Source organism: Lathyrus oleraceus, chromosome 5 (assembly GCF_024323335.1).
Source record: "Lathyrus oleraceus cultivar Zhongwan6 chromosome 5, CAAS_Psat_ZW6_1.0, whole genome shotgun sequence".
In the NCBI taxonomy this organism is placed as follows: domain Eukaryota; kingdom Viridiplantae; phylum Streptophyta; class Magnoliopsida; order Fabales; family Fabaceae; genus Lathyrus; species Lathyrus oleraceus.
Window position 1 is genome coordinate 623,762,932 of NC_066583.1, and position 25,610 is coordinate 623,788,541.

Here is a 25,610-nt window from a genome sequence, read left to right on the forward strand (position 1 = left end):
CGCTGTTTGGAAGGACGATTAATCTCTTCTCTCCGGTGTTTAATGTTTAGTTGTAAGTTAGTCTTTATGAAACACACAATTCACCTCCCTCTTATGAGTGGAGTCCCATGTTCAACAATGATTTATTATGTTTTGAGTTTCATTGATAGATTAAAAGAGAAATGTAAATTTTTGATCCGACCTACCAGATTCGAACCAGTGACCTAAGGATGTGTGTTTGACAACTACAGTCCTCCGCTCTACCAACTGAGCTAAGGTCGGTTGTTGATTGCATTTTTCATAACTAAGAATACAATTGTGTAAAACACCGCATGTAATTTGTGTGTATTCTGTAGGTGAGGTTACCAAGATTATTATTTTAATGTAGTAAAGACATTTATATAAGTTATATTAAAGTTTTGTTTATATCAATTAATTCAAAGTTAACATGAAATTGAAACTCTTTGTCTTTGTTTGGAACATGAAAAAGGATAAGAGATTGACAAGATCATTAGCATTCAAAACGACCATGACAAAGAATTTGAGAACTATGACTTCTCTTGATTTTGCACTACTAAAGGGATTTCCCATGAGTTATCTGTCCTCGTTACACCTCTGTAGAATGAGATTGTCAAAAGGAAGAATCGTGCTTTGCAAGAAATGTCGAGACTTATGGTCCATGTCAAACATATACCACATCCATTTGGGGTAGAAGTAATGAATTGCTTGTCATATTCACAATCGACTAACAAACTGTCGCTTACCAAGATCACTCACTATGAGATATGGAGGGGGATGAAGCCCATGTTAAATATTTTAATATGTTTAGCATTACACTTTATTCAAGTCACTATTTGGAAATAAGACTAACTGCTTCAATCCGCTGTTTGGAAGGACGATTAATCTCTTCTCTCCGGTGTTTAATGTTTAGTTGTAAGTTAGCTCGAAACTTCATATCCCTTGTATAAAGGAGTTCAATACTTAAAACCACTCATATGAATTATTCTATACTCTCAAGATCAAATCTTGCAGAGAGATTTAGGTCACTTCACTTTGACCGAACTTCTATAAATGTTGGCGTTATAACATTTAATCATCAACTCTCTATTTTTTGCTTATTTATATTTCCACTGCTAATTTATTAAAACATATTTAAATTTTTTTTCAAATTTAAAAATAATGATAAAAGTTTTTCAAACTACTGTTAGTTTTTATGAAACACACAATTCACCTCCCTCTTATGAGTGGAGTCCCATGTTCAACAATGATTTATTATGTAGGTGAGGTTACCAAGATTATTATTTTAATGTAGTAAAGACATTTATATAAGTTATATTAAAATTTTGTTTATATCAATTAATTCAAAGTTAACATGAAATTGAAACTCTTTGTCTTTGTTTGGAACATGAAAAAGGATAAGAGATTGACAAGATCATTAGCATTCAAAACGGCCATGACAAAGAACTTGAGAACTATGACTTCTCTTGATTTTGCACTACTAAAGGGATTTCCCATGAGTTATCTGTCCTCGTTACACCTCTGTAGAATGAGATTGTCAAAAGGAAGAATCGTGCTTTGCAAGAAATGTCGAGACTTATGGTCCATGTCAAACATATACCACATCCATTTGGGGTAGAAGTAATGAATATTGCTTGTCATATTCACAATCGACTAACAAACTTGTCGCTTACCAAGATCACTCACTATGAGATATGGAGGGGGATGAAGCCCATGTTAAATATTTTCATATGTTTAGCATTACACTTTATTCAAGTCACTATTGGAAAATCAGACTAACTGCTTCAATCCGCTGTTTGGAGGACGATTAATCTCTCTCTCCGTGTTAATGTTTAGTTGTAAGTTAGTTTTTATGAAACACACAATTCACCTCCCTCTTATGAGTGGAGTCCCATGTTCAACAATGATTTATTATGTTTTGAGTTTCATTGATAGATTAAAAGAGAAATGTAAATTTTTGATCCGACCTACCGGATTCGAACCAGTGACCTAAAGATGTCTTTTTGACAACTACAGTCCTCCGCTCTACCAACTAAGCTAAGGTCGGTTGTTGATTGCATTTTTTATAACTAAGAATACAATTGTGTAAAACACCGCATGTAATTTGTGTGTATTCTGTAGGTGAGGTTACCAAGATTATTATTTTAATGTAGTAAAGACATTTATATAAGTTATATTAAAATTTTGTTTATATCAATTAATTCAAAGTTAACATGAAATTGAAACTCTTTGTCTTTGTTTGGAACATGAAAAAGGATAAGAGATTGACAAGATCATTAGCATTCAAAACGACCATGACAAAGAACTTGAGAACTATGACTTCTCTTGATTTTGCACTACTAAAGGGATTTCCCATGAGTTATCTGTCCTCGTTACACCTCTGTAGAATGAGATTGTCAAAAGGAAGAATCGTGCTTTGCAAGAAATGTCGAGACTTATGGTCCATGTCAAACATATACCACATCCATTTGGGGTAGAAGTAATGAATATTGCTTGTCATATTCACAATCGACTAACAAACTTGTCGCTTACCAAGATCACTCACTATGAGATATGGAGGGGGATGAAGCCCATGTTAAATATTTTCATATGTTTAGCATTACACTTTATTCAAGTCACTATTTGGAAATAAGACTAACTGCTTCAATCCGCTGTTTGGAAGGACGATTAATCTCTTCCCTCCGGTGTTTAATGTTTAGTTGTAAGTTAGCTCGAAACTTCATATCCCTTGTATAAAGGAGTTCAATACTTAAAACCACTCATATGAATTATTCTATACTCTCAAGATCAAATCTTGCAGAGAGATTTAGGTCACTTCACTTTGACCGAACTTCTATAAATGTTGGCGTTATAACATTTAATCATCAACTCTCTATTTTTTGCTTAATTATATTTCCACTGCTAATTTATTAAAACATATTTAAATTTTTTTTCAAATTTAAAAATAATGATAAAAGTTTTTCAAACTACAGTTAGTTTTTATGAAACACACAATTCACCTCCTCTTATGAGTGGAGTCCCATGTTAAACAATGATTTTTTATTGTAGGTGAGGTGACCAAGATTATTATTTTAATGTAGTAAAGACATTTATATAAGTTATATTAAAATTTTGTTTATATCAATTAATTCAAAGTTAACATGAAATTGAAACTCTTTGTCGTTGTTTGGAACATGAAAAGGATAAGAGATTGACAAGATCATTAGCATTCAAAACGCCATGACAAAGAATTTGAGAACTATGACTTCTCTTGATTTTGCACTACTAAAGGGATTCCCATGAGTTATCTGTCCTCGTTACACCTCTGTAGAATGAGATTGTCAAAAGGAAGAATCGTGCTTTGCAAGAAATGTCGAGACTTATGGTCCATGTCAAACATATACCACATCCATTTGGGGTAGAAGTAATGAATATTGCTTGTCATATTCACAATCGACTAACAAACTTGTCGCTTACCAAGATCACTCACTATGAGATATGGAGGGGGATGAAGCCCATGTTAAATATTTCATATGTTTAGCATTACACTTTATTCAAGTCACTATTTGGAAATAAGACTAACTGCTTCAATCCGCTGTTTGGAAGGACGATTAATCTCTTCTCTCCGGTGTTTAATGTTTAGTTGTAAGTTAGCTCGAAACTTCATATCCCTTGTATAAAGGAGTTCAATAGTTCAACCCACTCATATGAATTATTCTATACTCTCAAGATCAAATCTTGCAGAGAGATTTAGGTCACTTCACTTTGACCGAACTTCTATAATTGTTGGCGTTATAATCTCTAATCATCAACTCTCTATTTTTGCTTATTTATATTTCCACTGCTAATTTATTAAAACATATTTAAAATGTTTTTCAAATTTAAAAATAATGATAAAAGTTTTTCAAACTACAGTTTTTATGAAACACACAATTCACCTCCCTCTTATGAGTGGAGTCCCATGTTCAACAATGATTTATTATGTTTTGAGTTTCATTGATAGATTAAAAGAGAAATATAAATTTTTAATCCGAACCTACCGGATTCAAACCAGTGACCTAAGGATGTCTGTTTGACAACTACAGTCCTCCGCTCTACCAACTGAGCTAAGGTCGGTTGTTGATTGCATTTTTTATAACTAAGAATACAATTGTGTAAAACACCGCATGTAATTTGTGTTTTTATCTGTAGGTGAGGTGACCAAGATTATTATTTTAATGTAGTAAAGACATTTATATATGTTATATTAAAATTTTGTTTATATCAATTAATTCAAAGTTAACATGAAATTGAAACTCTTTGTCTTTGTTTGGAACATGAAAAAGGATAAGAGATTGACAAGATCATTAGCATTCAAAACGACCATGACAAAGAATTTGAGAACTATGACTTCTCTTGATTTTGCACTACTAAAGGGATTTCCCATGAGTTATCTGTCCTCGTTACACCTCTGTAGAATGAGATTGTCAAAAGGAAGAATCGTGCTTTGCAAGAAATGTCGAGACTTATGGTCCATGTCAAACATATACCACATCCATTTGGGGTAGAAGTAATGAATATTGCTTGTCATATTCACAATCGACTAACAAACTTGTCGCTTACCAAGATCACTCACTATGAGATATGGAGGGGGATGAAGCCCGTGTTAAATATTTTCATATGTTTAGCATTACACTTTATTCAAGTCACTATTTGGAAATAAGACTAACTGCTTCAATCCGCTGTTTGGAAGGACGATTAATCTCTTCTCTCCGGTGTTTAATGTTTAGTTGTAAGTTAGCTTGAAACTTCATATCCCTTGCATAAAGGAGTTCAATACTTAAACCCACTCATATGAATTATTCTATACTCTCAAGATCAAATCTTGCAGAGAGATTTAGGTAAACACACAATTCACCTCCCTCTTATGAGTGGAGTCCCATGTTCAACAATGATTTATTATGTTTTGAGTTTCATTGATAGATTAATAGAGATATGTAAATTTTTGATCCGACCTACCGGATTCGAACCAGTGACCTAAGGATGTCTGTTTGACAACTACAGTCCTCCGCTCTACCAACCGAGCTAAGGTCGGTTCTTGATTGCATTTTTTATAACTAAGAATACAATTGTGTAAAACACCGCATGTAATTTGTGTGTATTCTGTAGGTGAGGTGACCAAGATTATTATTTTAATGTAGTAAAGACATTTATATAAGTTATATTAAAATTTTGTTTATATCAATTAATTCAAAGTTAACATGAAATTGAAACTCTTTGTCTTTGTTTGGAACATGAAAAAGGATAAGAGATTGACAAGATCATTAGCATTCAAAACGACCATGACAAAGAATTTGAGAACTATGACTTCTCTTGATTTTGCACTACTAAAGGGATTTCCCATGAGTTATCTGTCCTCGTTACACCTCTGTAGAATGAGATTGTCAAAAGGAAGAATCGTGCTTTGCAAGAAATGTCGAGACTTATGGTCCATGTCAAACATATACCACATCCATTTGGGGTAGAAGTAATGAATATTGCTTGTCATATTCACAATCGACTAACAAACTTGTCGCTTACCAAGATCACTCACTATGAGATATGGAGGGGGATGAAGCCCATGTTAAATATTTTCATATGTTTAGCATTACACTTTATTCAAGTCACTATTTGGAAATAAGACTAACTGCTTCAATCCGCTGTTTGGAAGGACGATTAATCTCTTCTCTCCGGTGTTTAATGTTTAGTTGTAAGTTAGCTCGAAACTTCATATCCCTTGTATAAAGGAGTTCAATAGTTCAACCCACTCATATGAATTATTCTATACTCTCAAGATCAAATCTTGCAGAGAGATTTAGGTCACTTCACTTTGACCGAACTTCTATAATTGTTGGCGTTATAATCTCTAATCATCAACTCTCTATTTTTTGCTTATTTATATTTCCACTGCTAATTTATTAAAACATATTTAAAATGTTTTTCAAATTTAAAAATAATGATAAAAGTTTTTCAAACTACAGTTTTTATGAAACACACAATTCACCTCCCTCTTATGAGTGGAGTCCCATGTTCAACAATGATTTATTATGTTTTGAGTTTCATTGATAGATTAAAAGAGAAATGTAAATTTTTATCCGACCTACCGGATTCGAACCAGTGACCTAAGGATGTCTGTTTGACAACTACAGTCCTCCGCTCTACCAACTGAGCTAAGGTCGGTTGTTGATTGCATTTTTATAACTAAGAATACAATTGTGTAAAACACCGCATGTAATTTGTGTGTATTCTGTAGGTGAGGTGACCAAGATTATTATTTTAATGTAGTAAAGACATTTATATAAGTTATATTAAAATTTGTTTTATATCAATTAATTCAAAGTTAACATGAAATTGAAACTCTTTGTCTTTGTTTGGAACATGAAAAAGGATAAGAGATTGACAAGATCATTAGCATTCAAAACGACCATGACAAAGAATTTGAGAACTATGACTTCTCTTGATTTTGCACTACTAAAGGGATTTCCCATGAGTTATCTGTCCTCGTTACACCTCTGTAGAATGAGATTGTCAAAAGGAAGAATCGTGCTTTGCAAGAAATGTCGAGACTTATGGTCCATGTCAAACATATACCACATCCATTTGGGGTAGAAGTAATGAATATTGCTTGTCATATTCACAATCGACTAACAAACTTGTCGCTTACCAAGATCACTCACTATGAGATATGGAGGGGGATGAAGCCCATGTTAAATATTTTCATATGTTTAGCATTACACTTTATTCAAGTCACTATTTGGAAATAAGACTAACTGCTTCAATCCGCTGTTTGGAAGGACGATTAATCTCTTCTCTCCGGTGTTTAATGTTTAGTTGTAAGTTAGCTCGAAACTTCATATCCCTTGTATAAAGGAGTTCAATAGTTCAACCCACTCATATGAATTATTCTATACTCTCAAGATCAAATCTTGCAGAGAGATTTAGGTCACTTCACTTTGACCGAACTTCTATAATTGTTGGCGTTATAATCTCTAATCATCAACTCTCTATTTTTTGCTTATTTATATTTCCACTGCTAATTTATTAAAACATATTTAAATTTTTTTTCAAATTTAAAAATAATGATAAAAGTTTTTCAAACTACAGTTTTTATGAAACACACAATTCACCTCCCTCTTATGAGTGGAGTCCCATGTTCAACAATGATTTATTATGTTTTGAGTTTCATTGATAGATAAAAGAGAAATGTAAAATTTTAATCCGACCTACCGGATTCAAACCAGTGACCTAAGGATGTCTGTTTGACAACTACAGTCCTCCGCTCTACCAACTGAGCTAAGGTCGGTTGTTGATTGCATTTTTTAAACTAAGAATACAATTGTGTAAAACACCGCATGTAATTTGTGTGTATTCTGTAGGTGAGGTGACCAAGATTATTATTTTAATGTAGTAAAGACATTTATATAAGTTATATTAAAATTTTGTTTATATCAATTAATTCAAAGTTAACATGAAATTGAAACTCTTTGTCTTTGTTTGGAACATGAAAAAGGATAAGAGATTGACAAGATCATTAGCATTCAAAACGACCATGACAAAGAATTTGAGAACTATGACTTCTCTTGATTTTGCACTACTAAAGGGATTTCCCATGAGTTATCTGTCCTCGTTACACCTCTGTAGAATGAGATTGTCAAAAGGAAGAATCGTGCTTTGCAAGAAATGTCGAGACTTATGGTCCATGTCAAACATATACCACATCCATTTGGGGTAGAAGTAATGAATATTGCTTGTCATATTCACAATCGACTAACAAACTTGTCGCTTACCAAGATCACTCACTATGAGATATGGAGGGGGATGAAGCCCATGTTAAATATTTTCATATGTTTAGCATTACACTTTATTCAAGTCACTATTTGGAAATAAGACTAACTGCTTCAATCCGCTGTTTGGAAGGACGATTAATCTCTTCTCTCCGGTGTTTAATGTTTAGTTGTAAGTTAGCTCGAAACTTCATATCCCTTGTATAAAGGAGTTCAATAGTTCAACCCACTCATATGAATTATTCTATACTCTCAAGATCAAATCTTGCAGAGAGATTTAGGTCACTTCACTTTGACCGAACTTCTATAATTGTTGGCGTTATAATCTCTAATCATCAACTCTCTATTTTTTGCTTATTTATATTTCCACTGCTAATTTATTAAAACATATTTAATTTTTTTTTCAAATTTAAAAATAATGATAAAAGTTTTTCAAACTACAGTTTTTATGAAACACACAATTCACCTCCCTCTTATGAGTGGAGTCCCATGTTCAACAATGATTTATTATGTTTTGAGTTTCATTGATAGATTAAAAGAGAAATGTAAAATTTTAATCCGACCTACGGGATTCAAACAGTGACCTAAGGATGTCTGTTTGACAACTACAGTCCTCCGCTCTACCAACTGAGCTAAGGTCGGTTGTTGATTGCATTTTTTATAACTAAGAATACAATTGTGTAAAACACCGCATGTAATTTGTGTGTATTCTGTAGGTGAGGTGACCAAGATTATTATTTTAATGTAGTAAAGACATTTATATAAGTTATATTAAAATTTTGTTTATATCAATTAATTCAAAGTTAACATGAAATTGAAACTCTTTGTCTTTGTTTGGAACATGAAAAAGGATAAGAGATTGACAAGATCATTAGCATTCAAAACGACCATGACAAAGAATTTGAGAACTATGACTTCTCTTGATTTTGCACTACTAAAGGGATTTCCCATGAGTTATCTGTCCTCGTTACACCTCTGTAGAATGAGATTGTCAAAAGGAAGAATCGTGCTTTGCAAGAAATGTCGAGACTTATGGTCCATGTCAAACATATACCACATCCATTTGGGGTAGAAGTAATGAATATTGCTTGTCATATTCACAATCGACTAACAAACTTGTCGCTTACCAAGATCACTCACTATGAGATATGGAGGGGGATGAAGCCCATGTTAAATATTTTCATATGTTTAGCATTACACTTTATTCAAGTCACTATTTGGAAATAAGACTAACTGCTTCAATCCGCTGTTTGGAAGGACGATTAATCTCTTCTCTCCGGTGTTTAATGTTTAGTTGTAAGTTAGCTCGAAACTTCATATCCCTTGTATAAAGGAGTTCAATAGTTCAACCACTCATATGAATTATTCTATACTCTCAAGATCAAATCTTGCAGAGAGATTTAGGTCACTTCACTTTGACCGAACTTCTATAATTGTTGGCGTTATAATCTCTAATCATCAACTCTCTATTTTTGCTTATTTATATTTCCACTGCTAATTTATTAAAACATATTTAAATGTTTTTCAAATTAAAAATAATGATAAAAGTTTTTCAAACTACAGTTTTTATGAAACACACAATTCACCTCCCTCTTATGAGTGGAGTCCCATGTTCAACAAATTTTAATCCGACCTACCGGATTCGAACAAGTGACCTAAGGATGTCTGTTTGACAACTACAGTCCTCCGCTCTACCAACTGAGCTAAGGTCGGTTGTTGATTGCATTTTTTATAACTAAGAATACAATTGTGTAAAACACCGCATGTAATTTGTGTGTATTCTGTAGGTGAGGTGACCAAGATTATTATTTTAATGTAGTAAAGACATTTATATAAGTTATATTAAAATTTTGTTTATATCAATTAATTCAAAGTTAACATGAAATTGAAACTCTTTGTCTTTGTTTGGAACATGAAAAAGGATAAGAGATTGACAAGATCATTAGCATTCAAAACGACCATGACAAAGAATTTGAGAACTATGACTTCTCTTGATTTTGCACTACTAAAGGGATTTCCCATGAGTTATCTGTCCTCGTTACACCTCTGTAGAATGAGATTGTCAAAAGGAAGAATCGTGCTTTGCAAGAAATGTCGAGACTTATGGTCCATGTCAAACATATACCACATCCATTTGGGGTAGAAGTAATGAATATTGCTTGTCATATTCACAATCGACTAACAAACTTGTCGCTTACCAAGATCACTCACTATGAGATATGGAGGGGGATGAAGCCCATGTTAAATATTTTCATATGTTTAGCATTACACTTTATTCAAGTCACTATTTGGAAATAAGACTAACTGCTTCAATCCGCTGTTTGGAAGGACGATTAATCTCTTCTCTCCGGTGTTTAATGTTTAGTTGTAAGTTAGCTCGAAACTTCATATCCCTTGTATAAAGGAGTTCAATAGTTCAACCCACTCATATGAATTATTCTATACTCTCAAGATCAAATCTTGCAGAGAGATTTAGGTCACTTCACTTTGACCGAACTTCTATAATTGTTGGCGTTATAATCTCTAATCATCAACTCTCTATTTTTTGCTTATTTATATTTCCACTGCTAATTTATTAAAACATATTTAATATTTTTTTCAAATTTAAAAATAATGATAAAAGTTTTTCAAACTACAGTTTTTATGAAACACACAATTCACCTCACTCTTATGAGTGGAGTCCCATGTTCAACAATGATTTATTATGTTTTGAGTTTCATTGATAGATTAAAAGAGAAATGTAAAATTTTAATCCGACCTACGGGATTCAAACCAGTGACCTAAGGATGTCTGTTTGACAACTACAGTCCTCCGCTCTACCAACTGAGCTAAGGTCGGTTGTCGATTGCATTTTTTATAACTAAGAATACAATTGTGTAAAACACCGCATGTAATTTGTGTGTATTCTGTAGGTGAGGTGACCAAGATTATTATTTTAATGTAGTAAAGACATTTATATAAGTTATATTAAAATTTTGTTTATATCAATTAATTCAAAGTTAACATGAAATTGAAACTCTTTGTCTTTGTTTGGAACATGAAAAAGGATAAGAGATTGACAAGATCATTAGCATTCAAAACGACCATGACAAAGAATTTGAGAACTATGACTTCTCTTGATTTTGCACTACTAAAGGGATTTCCCATGAGTTATCTGTCCTCGTTACACCTCTGTAGAATGAGATTGTCAAAAGGAAGAATCGTGCTTTGCAAGAAATGTCGAGACTTATGGTCCATGTCAAACATATACCACATCCATTTGGGGTAGAAGTAATGAATATTGCTTGTCATATTCACAATCGACTAACAAACTTGTCGCTTACCAAGATCACTCACTATGAGATATGGAGGGGGATGAAGCCCATGTTAAATATTTTCATATGTTTAGCATTACACTTTATTCAAGTCACTATTTGGAAATAAGACTAACTGCTTCAATCCACTGTTTGGAAGGACGATTAATCTCTTATCTCCGGTGTTTAATGTTTAGTTGTAAGTTAGCTCGAAACTTCATATCCCTTGTATAAAGGAGTTCAATTGTTCAACTCACTCATATGAATTATTCTATACTCTCAAGATCAAATCTTGCAGAGAGATTTAGGTCACTTCACTTTGACCGAACTTCTATAATTGTTGGCGTTATAATCTCTAATCATCAACTCTCTATTTTTTGCTTATTTATATTTCCACTGCTAATTTATTAAAACATATTTAAAATGTTTTTCAAATTTAAAAATAATGATAAAAGTTTTTCAAACTACAGTTTTTATGAAACACACAATTCACCTCCCTCTTATGAGTGGAGTCCCATGTTCAACAAAATTTTAATCCGACCTACCGGATTCGAACCAGTGACCTAAGGATGTCTGTTTGACAACTACAGTCCTCCGCTCTACCAACCGAGCTAAGGTCGGTTGTTGATTGCATTTTTTATAACTAAGAATACAATTGTGTAAAACACCGCATGTAATTTGTGTGTATTCTGTAGGTGAGGTGACCAAGATTATTATTTTAATGTAGTAAAGACATTTATATAAGTTATATTAAAATTTTGTTTATATCAATTAATTCAAAGTTAACATGAAATTGAAACTCTTTGTCTTTGTTTGGAACATGAAAAAGGATAAGAGATTGACAAGATCATTAGCATTCAAAACGACCATGACAAAGAATTTGAGAACTATGACTTCTCTTGATTTTGCACTACTAAAGGGATTTCCCATGAGTTATCTGTCCTCGTTACACCTCTGTAGAATGAGATTGTCAAAAGGAAGAATCGTGCTTTGCAAGAAATGTCGAGACTTATGGTCCATGTCAAACATATACCACATCCATTTGGGGTAGAAGTAATGAATATTGCTTGTCATATTCACAATCGACTAACAAACTTGTCGCTTACCAAGATCACTCACTATGAGATATGGAGGGGGATGAAGCCCATGTTAAATATTTTCATATGTTTAGCATTACACTTTATTCAAGTCACTATTTGAAATAAGACTAACTGCTTCAATCCGCTGTTTGGAAGGACGATTAATCTCTTCTCTCCGTGTTTAATGTTTAGTTGTAAGTTAGCTCGAAACTTCATATCCCTTGTATAAAGGAGTTCAATAGTTCAACCCACTCATATGAATTATTCTATACTCTCAAGATCAAATCTTGCAGAGAGATTTAGGTCACTTCACTTTGACCGAACTTCTATAATTGTTGGCGTTATAATCTCTAATCATCAACTCTCTATTTTTTGCTTATTTATATTTCCACTGCTAATTTATTAAAACATATTTAAAATGTTTTTCAAATTAAAAATAATGATAAAAGTTTTTCAAACTACAGTTTTTATGAAACACACAATTCACCTCCCTCTTATGAGTGGAGTCCCATGTTCAACAATGATTTATTATGTTTTGAGTTTCATTGATAGATAAAAGAGAAATGTAAATTTTGATCCGACCTACCGGATTCGAACCAGTGACCTAAGGATGTCTGTTTGACAACTACAGTCCTCCGCTCTACCAACTGAGCTAAGGTCGGTTGTTGATTGCATTTTTTATAACTAAGAATACAATTGTGTAAAACACCGCATGTAATTTGTGTGTATTCTGTAGGTGAGGTGACCAAGATTATTATTTTAATGTAGTAAAGACATTTATATAAGTTATATTAAAATTTTGTTTATATCAATTAATTCAAAGTTAACATGAAATTGAAACTCTTTGTCTTTGTTTGGAACATGAAAAAGGATAAGAGATTGACAAGATCATTAGCATTCAAAACGACCATGACAAAGAATTTGAGAACTATGACTTCTCTTGATTTTGCACTACTAAAGGGATTTCCCATGAGTTATCTGTCCTCGTTACACCTCTGTAGAATGAGATTGTCAAAAGGAAGAATCGTGCTTTGCAAGAAATGTCGAGACTTATGGTCCATGTCAAACATATACCACATCCATTTGGGGTAGAAGTAATGAATATTGCTTGTCATATTCACAATCGACTAACAAACTTGTCGCTTACCAAGATCACTCACTATGAGATATGGAGGGGGATGAAGCCCATGTTAAATATTTTCATATGTTTAGCATTACACTTTATTCAAGTCACTATTTGGAAATAAGACTAACTGCTTCAATCCGCTGTTTGGAAGGACGATTAATCTCTTCTCCGGTGTTTAATGTTTAGTTGTAAGTTAGCTCGAAACTTCATATCCCTTGTATAAAGGAGTTCAATAGTTCAACCCACTCATATGAATTATTCTATACTCTCAAGATCAAATCTTGCAGAGAGATTTAGGTCACTTCACTTTGACCGAACTTCTATAATTGTTGGCGTTATAATCTCTAATCATCAACTCTCTATTTTTTGCTTATTTATATTTCCACTGCTAATTTATTAAAACATATTTAAATGTTTTTCAAATTTAAAAATAATGATAAAAGTTTTTCAAACTACAGTTTTATGAAACACACAATTCACCTCCCTCTTATGAGTGGAGTCCCATGTTCAACAAATTTTAATCCGACCTACCGGATTCGAACCAGTGACCTAAGGATGTCTGTTTGACAACTACAGTCCTCCGCTCTACCAACTGAGCTAAGGTCGGTTGTTGATTGCATTTTTATAACTAAGAATACAATTGTGTAAAACACCGCATGTAATTTGTGTGTATTCTGTAGGTGAGGTGACCAAGATTATTATTTTAATGTAGTAAAGACATTTATATAAGTTATATTAAAATTTGTTTATATCAATTAATTCAAAGTTAACATGAAATTGAAACTCTTTGTCTTTGTTTGGAACATGAAAAAGGATAAGAGATTGACAAGATCATTAGCATTCAAAACGACCATGACAAAGAATTTGAGAACTATGACTTCTCTTGATTTTGCACTACTAAAGGGATTTCCCATGAGTTATCTGTCCTCGTTACACCTCTGTAGAATGAGATTGTCAAAAGGAAGAATCGTGCTTTGCAAGAAATGTCGAGACTTATGGTCCATGTCAAACATATACCACATCCATTTGGGGTAGAAGTAATGAATATTGCTTGTCATATTCACAATCGACTAACAAACTTGTCGCTTACCAAGATCACTCACTATGAGATATGGAGGGGGATGAAGCCCATGTTAAATATTTTCATATGTTTAGCATTACACTTTATTCAAGTCACTATTTGGAAATAAGACTAACTGCTTCAATCCGCTGTTTGGAAGGACGATTAATCTCTTCTCTCCGGTGTTTAATGTTTAGTTGTAAGTTAGCTCGAAACTTCATATCCCTTGTATAAAGGAGTTCAATACTTAAACCCACTCATATGAATTATTCTATACTCTCAAGATCAAATCTTGCAGAGAGATTTAGGTCACTTCACTTTGACCGAACTTCTATAATTGTTGGCGTTATAATCTCTAATCATCAATTCTCTATTTTTTGCTTATTTATATTTCCAGTGCTAATTTATTAAAACATATTTAAATTTTTTTTCAAATTTAAAAATAATGATAAAAGTTTTTCAAACTACAGTTTTTATGAAACACACAATTCACCTCCCTCTTATGAGTGGAGTCCCATGTTCAACAATGATGTTTCATTGATAGATTAAAAGAGAAATGTAAATTTTTGATCCGACCTACCGGATTCGAACCAGTGACCTAAGGATGTCTGTTTGACAACTACAGTCCTCCGCTCTACAAACTGAGCTAAGGTCAGTTGTCTATTGCATTTTTTATAACTAAGAATACAATTGTGTAAAACACCGCATGTAATTTGTGTGTATTCTGTAGGTGAGGTGACCAAGACTATTATTTTAATGTAGTAAAGACATTTATATAAGTTATATTAAAATTTTGTTTATATCAATTAATTCAAAGTTAACATGAAATTGAAACTCTTTGTCTTTGTTTGGAACATGAAAAAGGATAAGAGATTGACAAGATCATTAGCATTCAAAACGACCATGACAAAGAATTTGAGAACTATGACTTCTCTTGATTTTGCACTACTAAAGGGATTTCCCATGAGTTATCTGTCCTCGTTACACCTCTGTAGAATGAGATTGTCAAAAGGAAGAATCGTGCTTTGCAAGAAATGTCGAGACTTATGGTCCATGTCAAACATATACCACATCCATTTGGGGTAGAAGTAATGAATATTGCTTGTCATATTCACAATCGACTAACAAACTTGTCGCTTACCAAGATCACTCACTATGAGATATGGAGGGGGATGAAGCCCATGTTAAATATTTTCATATGTTTAGCATTACACTTTATTCAAGTCACTATTTGGAAATAAGACTAACTGCTTCAATCCGCTGTTTGGAAGGACGATTAATCTCTTCTCTCCGGTGTTTAATGTTTAGTTGTAAGTTAGCTCGAAACTTCATATCCCTTGTATAAAGGAGTTCAATAGTTCAACCCACTCATATGAATTATTCTATACTCTCAAGATCAAATCTTGCAGAGAGATTTAGGTCACTTCACTTTGACCGAACTTCTATAATTGTTGGCGTTATAATCTCTAATCATCAACTCTCTATTTTTTGCTTATTTATATTTCCACTACTAATTTATTAAAACATATTTAATTTTTTTTTCAAATTTAAAAATAATGATAAAAGTTTTTCAAACTACAGTTTTTATGAAACACACAATTCGCCTCCCTCTTATTAGTGGAGTCCCATGTTCAACAAAATTTTAATCCGACCTACCGGATTTGAACCAGTGACCTAAGGATGTCTGTTTGACAACTACAGTCCTCCGCTCTACCAACTGAGCTAAGGTCGGTTGTTGATTGCATTTTTTATAACTAAGAATACAATTGTGTAAAACACCGCATGTAATTTGTGTGTATTCTGTAGGTGAGGTGACCAAGATTATTATTTTAATGTAGTAAAGACATTTATATAAGTTATATTAAAATTTTGTTTATATCAATTAATTCAAAGTTAACATGAAATTGAAACTCTTTGTCTTTGTTTGGAACATGAAAAAGGATAAGAGATTGACAAGATCATTAGCATTCAAAACGACCATGACAAAGAATTTGAGAACTATGACTTCTCTTGATTTTGCACTACTAAAGGGATTTCCCATGAGTTATCTGTCCTCGTTACACCTCTGTAGAATGAGATTGTCAAAAGGAAGAATCGTGCTTTGCAAGAAATGTCGAGACTTATGGTCCATGTCAAACATATACCACATCCATTTGGGGTAGAAGTAATGAATATTGCTTGTCATATTCACAATCGACTAACAAACTTGTCGCTTACCAAGATCACTCACTATGAGATATGGAGGGGGATGAAGCCCATGTTAAATATTTTCATATGTTTAGCATTACACTTTATTCAAGTCACTATTTGGAAATAAGACTAACTGCTTCAATCCGCTGTTTGGAAGGACGATTAATCTCTTCTCTCCGGTGTTTAATGTTTAGTTGTAAGTTAGCTCGAAACTTCATATCCCTTGTATAAAGGAGTTCAATAGTTCAACCCACTCATATGAATTATTCTATACTCTCAAGATCAAATCTTGCAGAGAGATTTAGGTCACTTCACTTTGACCGAACTTCTATAATTGTTGGCGTTATAATCTCTAATCATCAACTCTCTATTTTTGCTTATTTATATTTCCACTGCTAATTTATTAAAACATATTTAAAAAAAATTTCAAATTTAAAAATAATGATAAAAGTTTTTCAAACTACAGTTTTTATGAAACACACAATTCACCTCCCTCTTATGAGTGGAGTCCCATGTTCAACAATGATTTATTATGTTTTGAGTTTCATTGATAGATAAAAGAGAAATGTAAAATTTTAATCCGACCTACCGGATTCGAACCAGTGACCTAAGGATGTCTGTTTGACAACTACAGTCCTCCGCTCTACCAACAAGCTAAGGTCGGTTGTTGATTGCATTTTTTATAACTAAGAATACAATTGTGTAAAACACCGCATGTAATTTGTGTGTATTCTGTAGGTGAGGTGACCAAGATTATTATTTTAATGTAGTAAAGACATTTATATAAGTTATATTAAAATTTTGTTTATATCAATTAATTCAAAGTTAACATGAAATTGAAACTCTTTGTCTTTGTTTGGAACATGAAAAAGGATAAGAGATTGACAAGATCATTAGCATTCAAAACGACCATGACAAAGAATTTGAGAACTATGACTTCTCTTGATTTTGCACTACTAAAGGGATTTCCCATGAGTTATCTGTCCTCGTTACACCTCTGTAGAATGAGATTGTCAAAAGGAAGAATCGTGCTTTGCAAGAAATGTCGAGACTTATGGTCCATGTCAAACATATACCACATCCATTTGGGGTAGAAGTAATGAATATTGCTTGTCATATTCACAATCGACTAACAAACTTGTCGCTTACCAAGATCACTCACTATGAGATATGGAGGGGGATGAAGCCCATGTTAAATATTTTCATATGTTTAGCATTACACTTTATTCAAGTCACTATTTGGAAATAAGACTAACTGCTTCAATCCGCTGTTTGGAAGGACGATTAATCTCTTCTCTCCGGTGTTTAATGTTTAGTTGTAAGTTAGCTCGAAACTTCATATCCCTTGTATAAAGGAGTTCAATAGTTCAACCCACTCATATGAATTATTCTATACTCTCAAGATCAAATCTTGCAGAGAGATTTAGGTCACTTCACTTTGACCGAACTTCTATAATTGTTGGCGTTATAATCTCTAATCATCAACTCTCTATTTTTGCTTATTTATATTTCCACTGCTAATTTATTAAAACATATTTAAATGTTTTTCAAATTTAAAAATAATGATAAAAGTTTTTCAAACTACAGTTTTATGAAACACACAATTCACCTCCCTCTTATGAGTGGAGTCCCATGTTCAACAAATTTTAATCCGACCTACCGGATTTGAACCAGTGACCTAAGGATGTCTGTTTGACAACTACAGTCCTCCGCTCTACCAACTGAGCTAAGGTCGGTTGTTGATTGCATTTTTTATAACTAAGAATACAATTGTGTAAAACACCGCATGTAATTTGTGTGTATTCTGTAGGTGAGGTGACCAAGATTATTATTTTAATGTAGTAAAGACATTTATATAAGTTATATTAAAATTTTGTTTATATCAATTAATTCAAAGTTAACATGAAATTGAAACTCTTTGTCTTTGTTTGGAACATGAAAAAGGATAAGAGATTGACAAGATCATTAGCATTCAAAACGACCATGACAAAGAATTTGAGAACTATGACTTCTCTTGATTTTGCACTACTAAAGGGATTTCCCATGAGTTATCTGTCCTCGTTACACCTCTGTAGAATGAGATTGTCAAAAGGAAGAATCGTGCTTTGCAAGAAATGTCGAGACTTATGGTCCATGTCAAACATATACCACATCCATTTGGGGTAGAAGTAATGAATATTGCTTGTCATATTCACAATCGACTAACAAACTTGTCGCTTACCAAGATCACTCACTATGAGATATGGAGGGGGATGAAGCCCATGTTAAATATTTTCATATGTTTAGCATTACACTTTATTCAAGTCACTATTTGGAAATAAGACTAACTGCTTCAATCCGCTGTTTTGAAGGACGATTAATCTCTTCTCTCCGGTGTTTAATGTTTAGTTGTAAGTAAGCTCGAAACTTCATATCCCTTGTATAAAGGAGTTCAATAGTTCAACCCACTCATATGAATTATTCTATACTCTCAAGATCAAATCTTGCAGAGAGATTTAGGTCACTTCACTTTGACCGAACTTCTATAATTGTTGGCGTTATAATCTCTAATCATCAACTCTCTATTTTTTTGCTTATTTATATTTCCACTACTAATTTATTAAAACATATTTAATTTTTTTTTCAAATTTAAAAATAATGATAAAAGTTTTTCAAACTACAGTTTTTATGAAACACACAATTCGCCTCCCTCTTATGAGTGGAGTCCCATGTTCAACAAAATTTTAATCCGACCTACCGGATTTGAACCAGTGACCTAAGGATGTCTGTTTGACAACTACAGTCCTCCGCTCTACCAACTGAGCTAAGGTCGGTTGTTGATTGCATTTTTTATAACTAAGAATACAATTGTGTAAAACACCGCATGTAATTTGTGTGTATTCTGTAGGTGAGGTGACCAAGATTATTATTTTAATGTAGTAAAGACATTTATATAAGTTATATTAAAATTTTGTTATATCAATTAATTCAAAGTTAACATGAAATTGAAACTCTTTGTCTTTGTTTGGAACATGAAAAAGGATAAGAGATTGACAAGATCATTAGCATTCAAAACGACCATGACAAAGAATTTGAGAACTATGACTTCTCTTGATTTTGCACTACTAAAGGGATTTCCCATGAGTTATCTGTCCTCGTTACACCTCTGTAGAATGAGATTGTCAAAAGGAAGAATCGTGCTTTGCAAGAAATGTCGAGACTTATGGTCCATGTCAAACATATACCACATCCATTTGGGGTAGAAGTAATGAATATTGCTTGTCATATTCACAATCGACTAACAAACTTGTCGCTTACCAAGATCACTCACTATGAGATATGGAGGGGGATGAAGCCCATGTTAAATATTTTCATATGTTTAGCATTACACTTTATTCAAGTCACTATTTGGAAATAAGACTAACTGCTTCAATCCGCTGTTTGGAAGGACGATTAATCTCTTCTCTCCGGTGTTTAATGTTTAGTTGTAAGTTAGCTCGAAACTTCATATCCCTTGTATAAAGGAGTTCAATAGTTCAACCCACTCATGTGAATTATTCTATACTCTCAAGATCAAATCTTGCAGAGAGATTTAGGTCACTTCACTTTGACCGAACTTCTATAATTGTTGGCGTTATAATCTCTAATCATCAACTCTCTATTTTTGCTTATTTATATTTCCACTGCTAATTTATTAAAACATATTTAAAAAAAATTTCAAATTTAAAAATAATGATAAAAGTTTTTCAAACTACAGTTTTTATGAAACACACAATTCACCTCCCTCTTATGAGTGGAGTCCCATGTTCAACAATGATTTATTATGTTTTGAGTTTCATTGATAGATTAAAGAGAAATGTAAAATTTTAATCCGACCTACCGGATTCGAACCAGTGACCTAAGGATGTCTGTTTGACAACTACAGTCCTCCGCTTACCAACTGAGCTAAGGTCGGTTGTTGATTGCATTTTTTATAACTAAGAATACAATTGTGTAAAACACCGCATGTAATTTGTGTGTATTCTGTAGGTGAGGTGACCAAGATTATTATTTTAATGTAGTAAAGACATTTATATAAGTTATATTAAAATTTGTTTATATCAATTAATTCAAAGTTAACATGAAATTGAAACTCTTTGTCTTTGTTTGGAACATGAAAAAGGATAAGAGATTGACAAGATCATTAGCATTCAAAACGACCATGACAAAGAATTTGAGAACTATGACTTCTCTTGATTTTGCACTACTAAAGGGATTTCCCATGAGTTATCTGTCCTCGTTACACCTCTGTAGAATGAGATTGTCAAAAGGAAGAATCGTGCTTTGCAAGAAATGTCGAGACTTATGGTCCATGTCAAACATTACCACATCCATTTGGGGTAGAAGTAATGAATATTGCTTGTCATATTCACAATCGACTAACAAACTTGTCGCTTACCAAGATCACTCACTATGAGATATGGAGGGGGATGAAGCCCATGTTAAATATTTTCATATGTTTAGCATTACACTTTATTCAAGTCACTATTTGGAAATAAGACTAACTGCTTCAATCCGCTGTTTGGAAGGACGATTAATCTCTTCTCTCCGGTGTTTAATGTTTAGTTGTAAGTTAGCTCGAAACTTCATATCCCTTGTATAAAGGAGTTCAATAGTTCAACCCACTCATGTGAATTATTCTATACTCTCAAGATCAAATCTTGCAGAGAGATTTAGGTCACTTCACTTTGACCGAACTTCTATAATTGTTGGCGTTATAATCTCTAATCATCAACTCTCTATTTTTTGCTTATTTATATTTCCACTGCTAATTTATTAAAACATATTTAAAAAAATTTCAAATTTAAAATAATGATAAAAGTTTTTCAAACTACAGTTTTTATGAAACACACAATTCACCTCCCTCTTATGAGTGGAGTCCCATGTTCAATAATGATTTATTATGTTTTGAGTTTCATTGATAGATTAAAAGAGAAATGTAAATTTTTAATCCGACCTACCGGATTCGAACCAGTGACCTAAGGATGTCTGTTTGACAACTACAGTCCTCCGCTCTACCAACTGAGCTAAGGTCGGTTGTTATTGCATTTTTTATAACTAAGAATACAATTGTGTAAAACACCGCATGTAATTTGTGTGTATTCTGTAGGTGAGGTGACCAAGATTATTATTTTAATGTAGTAAAGACATTTATATAAGTTATATTAAAATTTTGTTTATATCAATTAATTCAAAGTTAACATGAAATTGAAACTCTTTGTCTTTGTTTGGAACATGAAAAAGGATAAGAGATTGACAAGATCATTAGCATTCAAAACGACCATGACAAAGAATTTGAGAACTATGACTTCTCTTGATTTTGCACTACTAAAGGGATTTCCCATGAGTTATCTGTCCTCGTTACACCTCTGTAGAATGAGATTGTCAAAAGGAAGAATCGTGCTTTGCAAGAAATGTCGAGACTTATGGTCCATGTCAAACATATACCACATCCATTTGGGGTAGAAGTAATGAATATTGCTTGTCATATTCACAATCGACTAACAAACTTGTCGCTTACCAAGATCACTCACTATGAGATATGGAGGGGGATGAAGCCCATGTTAAATATTTTCATATGTTTAGCATTACACTTTATTCAAGTCACTATTTGGAAATAAGACTAACTGCTTCAATCCGCTGTTTGGAAGGACGATTAATCTCTTCTCTCCGGTGTTTAATGTTTAGTTGTAAGTTAGCTCGAAACTTCATATCCCTTGTATAAAGGAGTTCAATAGTTCAACCCACTCATATGAATTATTCTATACTCTCAAGATCAAATCTTGCAGAGAGATTTAGGTCACTTCACTTTGACCGAACTTCTATAATTGTTGGCGTTATAATCTCTAATCATCAACTCTCTATTTTTTGCTTATTTATATTTCCACTGCTAATTTATTAAAACATATTTAATTTTTTTTTCAAATTTAAAAATAATGATAAAAGTTTTTCAAACTACAGTTTTTATGAAACACACAATTCACCTCCCTCTTATGAGTGGAGTCCCATGTTCAACAATGATTTATTATGTTTTGAGTTTCATTGATAGATAAAAGAGAAATGTAAAATTTTGATCCGACCTACCGGATTCGAACCAGTGACCTAAGGATGTCTGTTTGACAACTACAGTCCTCCGCTCTACCACCTGAGCTAAGGTCGGTTGTTGATTGCGGGTTTTTTATAACTTAGAATACAATTGTGTAAAACACCGCATGTAATTTGTGTGTATTCTGTAGGTGAGGTGACCAAGATTATTATTTTAATGTAGTAAAGACATTTATATAAGTTATATTAAAATTTTGTTTATATCAATTAATTCAAAGTTAACATGAAATTGAAACTCTTTGTCTTTGTTTGGAACATGAAAAAGGATAAGAGATTGACAAGATCATTAGCATTCAAAACGACCATGACAAAGAATTTGAGAATTATGACTTCTCTTGATTTTGCACTACTAAAGGGATTTCCCATGAGTTATCTGTCCTCGTTACACCTCTGTAGAATGAGATTGTCAAAAGGAAGAATCGTGCTTTGCAAGAAATGTCGAGACTTATGGTCCATGTCAAACATATACCACATCCATTTGGGGTAGAAGTAATGAATATTGCTTGTCATATTCACAATCGACTAACAAACTTGTCGCTTACCAAGATCACTCACTATGAATATGGAGGGGGATGAAGCCCATGTTAAATATTTTCATATGTTTATCATTACACTTTATTCAAGTCACTATTTGGAAATAAGACTAACTGCTTCAATCCACTGTTTGGAAGGACGATTAATCTCTTATCTCTGGTGTTTAATGTTTAGTTGTAAGTTAGCTCGAAACTTCATATCCCTTGTATAAAGGAGTTCAATTGTTCAACTCACTCATATGAATTATTCTATACTCTCAAGATCAAATCTTGCAGAGAGATTTAGGTCACTTCACTTTGACCGAACTTCTATAATTGTTGGCGTTATAATCTCTAATCATCAACTCTCTATTTTTTGCTTATTTATATTTCCACTTCTAATTTATTAAAACATATTTAAAATGTTTTTATGAAACACACAATTTATCTCCCTCTTATGAGTGGAGTCCCATGTTCAACAATGATTTATTATGTTTTGAGTTTCATTGATAGATAAAATGAGAAATGTAAAATTTTAATCCGACCTACCAGATTCAAACCAGTGACCTAAGGATGTCTGTTTGACAACTACAGTCCTCCGCTCTACCAACTGAGCTAAGGTCGGTTGTTGATTGCATTTTTTATAACTAAGAATACAATTGTGTAAAACACCGCATGTAATTTGTGTGTATTCTGTAGGTGAGGTGACCAAGATTATTATTTTAATGTAGTAAAGACATTTATATAAGTTATATTAAAATTTTGTTTATATCAATTAATTCAAAGTTAACATGAAATTGAAACTCTTTGTCTTTGTTTGGAACATGAAAAAGGATAAGAGATTGACAAGATCATTAGCATTCAAAACGACCATGACAAAGAATTTGAGAACTATGACTTCTCTTGATTTTGCACTACTAAAGGGATTTCCCATGAGTTATCTGTCCTCGTTACACCTCTGTAGAATGAGATTGTCAAAAGGAAGAATCGTGCTTTGCAAGAAATGTCGAGACTTATGGTCCATGTCAAACATATACCACATCCATTTGGGGTAGAAGTAATGAATATTGCTTGTCATATTCACAATCGACTAACAAACTTGTCGCTTACCAAGATCACTCACTATGAGATATGGAGGGGGATGAAGCCCATGTTAAATATTTTCATATGTTTAGCATTACACTTTATTCAAGTCACTATTTGGAAATAAGACTAACTGCTTCAATCCGCTGTTTGGAAGGACGATTAATCTCTTCTCTCCGGTGTTTAATGTTTAGTTGTAAGTTAGCTCGAAACTTCATATCCCTTGTATAAAGGAGTTCAATAGTTCAACCCACTCATATGAATTATTCTATACTCTCAAGATCAAATCTTGCAGAGAGATTTAGGTCACTTCACTTTGACCGAACTTCTATAATTGTTGGCGTTATAATCTCTAATCATCAACTCTCTATTTTTTGCTTATTTATATTTCCACTACTAATTTATTAAAACATATTTAATTTTTTTTTCAAATTTAAAAATAATGATAAAAGTTTTTCAAACTACAGTTTTTATGAAACACACAATTCGCCTCCCTCTTATGAGTGGAGTCCCATGTTCAACAAAATTTTAATCCGACCTACCGGATTTGAACCAGTGACCTAAGGATTTCTGTTTGACAACTACAGTCCTCCGCTCTACCAACTGAGCTAAGGTCGGTTGTTGATTGCATTTTTTATAACTAAGAATACAATTGTGTAAAACACTGCATGTAATTTGTGTGTATTCTGTAGGTGAGGTGACCAAGATTATTATTTTAATGTAGTAAAGACATTTATATAAGTTATATTAAAATTTTGTTTATATCAATTAATTCAAAGTTAACATGAAATTGAAACTCTTTGTCTTTGTTTGGAACATGAAAAAGGATAAGAGATTGACAAGATCATTAGCATTCAAAACGACCATGACAAAGAATTTGAGAACTATGACTTCTCTTGATTTTGCACTACTAAAGGGATTTCCCATGAGTTATCTGTCCTCGTTACACCTCTGTAGAATGAGATTGTCAAAAGGAAGAATCGTGCTTTGCAAGAAATGTCGAGACTTATGGTCCATGTCAAACATTACCACATCCATTTGGGGTAGAAGTAATGAATATTGCTTGTCATATTCACAATCGACTAACAAACTTGTCGCTTACCAAGATCACTCACTATGAGATATGGAGGGGGATGAAGCCCATGTTAAATATTTTCATATGTTTAGCATTACACTTTATTCAAGTCACTATTTGGAAATAAGACTAACTGCTTCAATCCGCTGTTTGGAAGGACGATTAATCTCTTCTCTCCGGTGTTTAATGTTTAGTTGTAAGTTAGCTCGAAACTTCATATCCCTTGTATAAAGGAGTTCAATAGTTCAACCCACTCATGTGAATTATTCTATACTCTCAAGATCAAATCTT

At 32.9% G+C, this 25,610-nt stretch overlaps 19 non-coding genes across 19 annotated transcripts; all 19 read right to left on the reverse strand.

The window, feature by feature from the left end:
* Window positions 1-175: 175 nt before the first annotated feature.
* Window positions 176-261, reverse strand: TRNAY-GUA (transfer RNA tyrosine (anticodon GUA)). Its single transcript is given in 2 exon segments — window positions 176-211; window positions 225-261. It is a non-coding gene; the product is annotated as a tRNA-Tyr (tRNA).
* A 1,697-nt stretch (window positions 262-1,958) lies between these two features.
* On the reverse strand, window positions 1,959-2,044 carry TRNAY-GUA (transfer RNA tyrosine (anticodon GUA)). Its single transcript is given in 2 exon segments — window positions 1,959-1,994; window positions 2,008-2,044. It is a non-coding gene; the product is annotated as a tRNA-Tyr (tRNA).
* Window positions 2,045-4,005: 1,961 nt separating this feature from the next.
* On the reverse strand, window positions 4,006-4,092 carry TRNAY-GUA (transfer RNA tyrosine (anticodon GUA)). Its single transcript is given in 2 exon segments — window positions 4,006-4,042; window positions 4,056-4,092. It is a non-coding gene; the product is annotated as a tRNA-Tyr (tRNA).
* Window positions 4,093-4,964: 872 nt separating this feature from the next.
* TRNAY-GUA (transfer RNA tyrosine (anticodon GUA)) lies at window positions 4,965-5,050 on the reverse strand. The gene is given in 2 exon segments: window positions 4,965-5,000; window positions 5,014-5,050. It is a non-coding gene; the product is annotated as a tRNA-Tyr (tRNA).
* Window positions 5,051-6,088: 1,038 nt separating this feature from the next.
* On the reverse strand, window positions 6,089-6,174 carry TRNAY-GUA (transfer RNA tyrosine (anticodon GUA)). Its single transcript is given in 2 exon segments — window positions 6,089-6,124; window positions 6,138-6,174. It is a non-coding gene; the product is annotated as a tRNA-Tyr (tRNA).
* Window positions 6,175-7,211: 1,037 nt separating this feature from the next.
* On the reverse strand, window positions 7,212-7,297 carry TRNAY-GUA (transfer RNA tyrosine (anticodon GUA)). Its single transcript is given in 2 exon segments — window positions 7,212-7,247; window positions 7,261-7,297. It is a non-coding gene; the product is annotated as a tRNA-Tyr (tRNA).
* A 2,108-nt stretch (window positions 7,298-9,405) lies between these two features.
* Window positions 9,406-9,491, reverse strand: TRNAY-GUA (transfer RNA tyrosine (anticodon GUA)). The gene is given in 2 exon segments: window positions 9,406-9,441; window positions 9,455-9,491. It is a non-coding gene; the product is annotated as a tRNA-Tyr (tRNA).
* A 1,039-nt stretch (window positions 9,492-10,530) lies between these two features.
* Window positions 10,531-10,616, reverse strand: TRNAY-GUA (transfer RNA tyrosine (anticodon GUA)). The gene is given in 2 exon segments: window positions 10,531-10,566; window positions 10,580-10,616. It is a non-coding gene; the product is annotated as a tRNA-Tyr (tRNA).
* Window positions 10,617-11,606: 990 nt separating this feature from the next.
* Window positions 11,607-11,692, reverse strand: TRNAY-GUA (transfer RNA tyrosine (anticodon GUA)). The gene is given in 2 exon segments: window positions 11,607-11,642; window positions 11,656-11,692. It is a non-coding gene; the product is annotated as a tRNA-Tyr (tRNA).
* Window positions 11,693-12,726: 1,034 nt separating this feature from the next.
* TRNAY-GUA (transfer RNA tyrosine (anticodon GUA)) lies at window positions 12,727-12,812 on the reverse strand. Its single transcript is given in 2 exon segments — window positions 12,727-12,762; window positions 12,776-12,812. It is a non-coding gene; the product is annotated as a tRNA-Tyr (tRNA).
* A 985-nt stretch (window positions 12,813-13,797) lies between these two features.
* On the reverse strand, window positions 13,798-13,883 carry TRNAY-GUA (transfer RNA tyrosine (anticodon GUA)). The gene is given in 2 exon segments: window positions 13,798-13,833; window positions 13,847-13,883. It is a non-coding gene; the product is annotated as a tRNA-Tyr (tRNA).
* A 1,023-nt stretch (window positions 13,884-14,906) lies between these two features.
* TRNAY-GUA (transfer RNA tyrosine (anticodon GUA)) lies at window positions 14,907-14,992 on the reverse strand. The gene is given in 2 exon segments: window positions 14,907-14,942; window positions 14,956-14,992. It is a non-coding gene; the product is annotated as a tRNA-Tyr (tRNA).
* Window positions 14,993-15,982: 990 nt separating this feature from the next.
* Window positions 15,983-16,068, reverse strand: TRNAY-GUA (transfer RNA tyrosine (anticodon GUA)). Its single transcript is given in 2 exon segments — window positions 15,983-16,018; window positions 16,032-16,068. It is a non-coding gene; the product is annotated as a tRNA-Tyr (tRNA).
* A 2,108-nt stretch (window positions 16,069-18,176) lies between these two features.
* Window positions 18,177-18,262, reverse strand: TRNAY-GUA (transfer RNA tyrosine (anticodon GUA)). Its single transcript is given in 2 exon segments — window positions 18,177-18,212; window positions 18,226-18,262. It is a non-coding gene; the product is annotated as a tRNA-Tyr (tRNA).
* A 991-nt stretch (window positions 18,263-19,253) lies between these two features.
* Window positions 19,254-19,339, reverse strand: TRNAY-GUA (transfer RNA tyrosine (anticodon GUA)). Its single transcript is given in 2 exon segments — window positions 19,254-19,289; window positions 19,303-19,339. It is a non-coding gene; the product is annotated as a tRNA-Tyr (tRNA).
* A 2,156-nt stretch (window positions 19,340-21,495) lies between these two features.
* On the reverse strand, window positions 21,496-21,581 carry TRNAY-GUA (transfer RNA tyrosine (anticodon GUA)). Its single transcript is given in 2 exon segments — window positions 21,496-21,531; window positions 21,545-21,581. It is a non-coding gene; the product is annotated as a tRNA-Tyr (tRNA).
* A 1,037-nt stretch (window positions 21,582-22,618) lies between these two features.
* TRNAY-GUA (transfer RNA tyrosine (anticodon GUA)) lies at window positions 22,619-22,704 on the reverse strand. The gene is given in 2 exon segments: window positions 22,619-22,654; window positions 22,668-22,704. It is a non-coding gene; the product is annotated as a tRNA-Tyr (tRNA).
* Window positions 22,705-23,700: 996 nt separating this feature from the next.
* Window positions 23,701-23,786, reverse strand: TRNAY-GUA (transfer RNA tyrosine (anticodon GUA)). Its single transcript is given in 2 exon segments — window positions 23,701-23,736; window positions 23,750-23,786. It is a non-coding gene; the product is annotated as a tRNA-Tyr (tRNA).
* A 990-nt stretch (window positions 23,787-24,776) lies between these two features.
* On the reverse strand, window positions 24,777-24,862 carry TRNAY-GUA (transfer RNA tyrosine (anticodon GUA)). Its single transcript is given in 2 exon segments — window positions 24,777-24,812; window positions 24,826-24,862. It is a non-coding gene; the product is annotated as a tRNA-Tyr (tRNA).
* Between the last annotated feature and the right edge of the window lie 748 nt (window positions 24,863-25,610).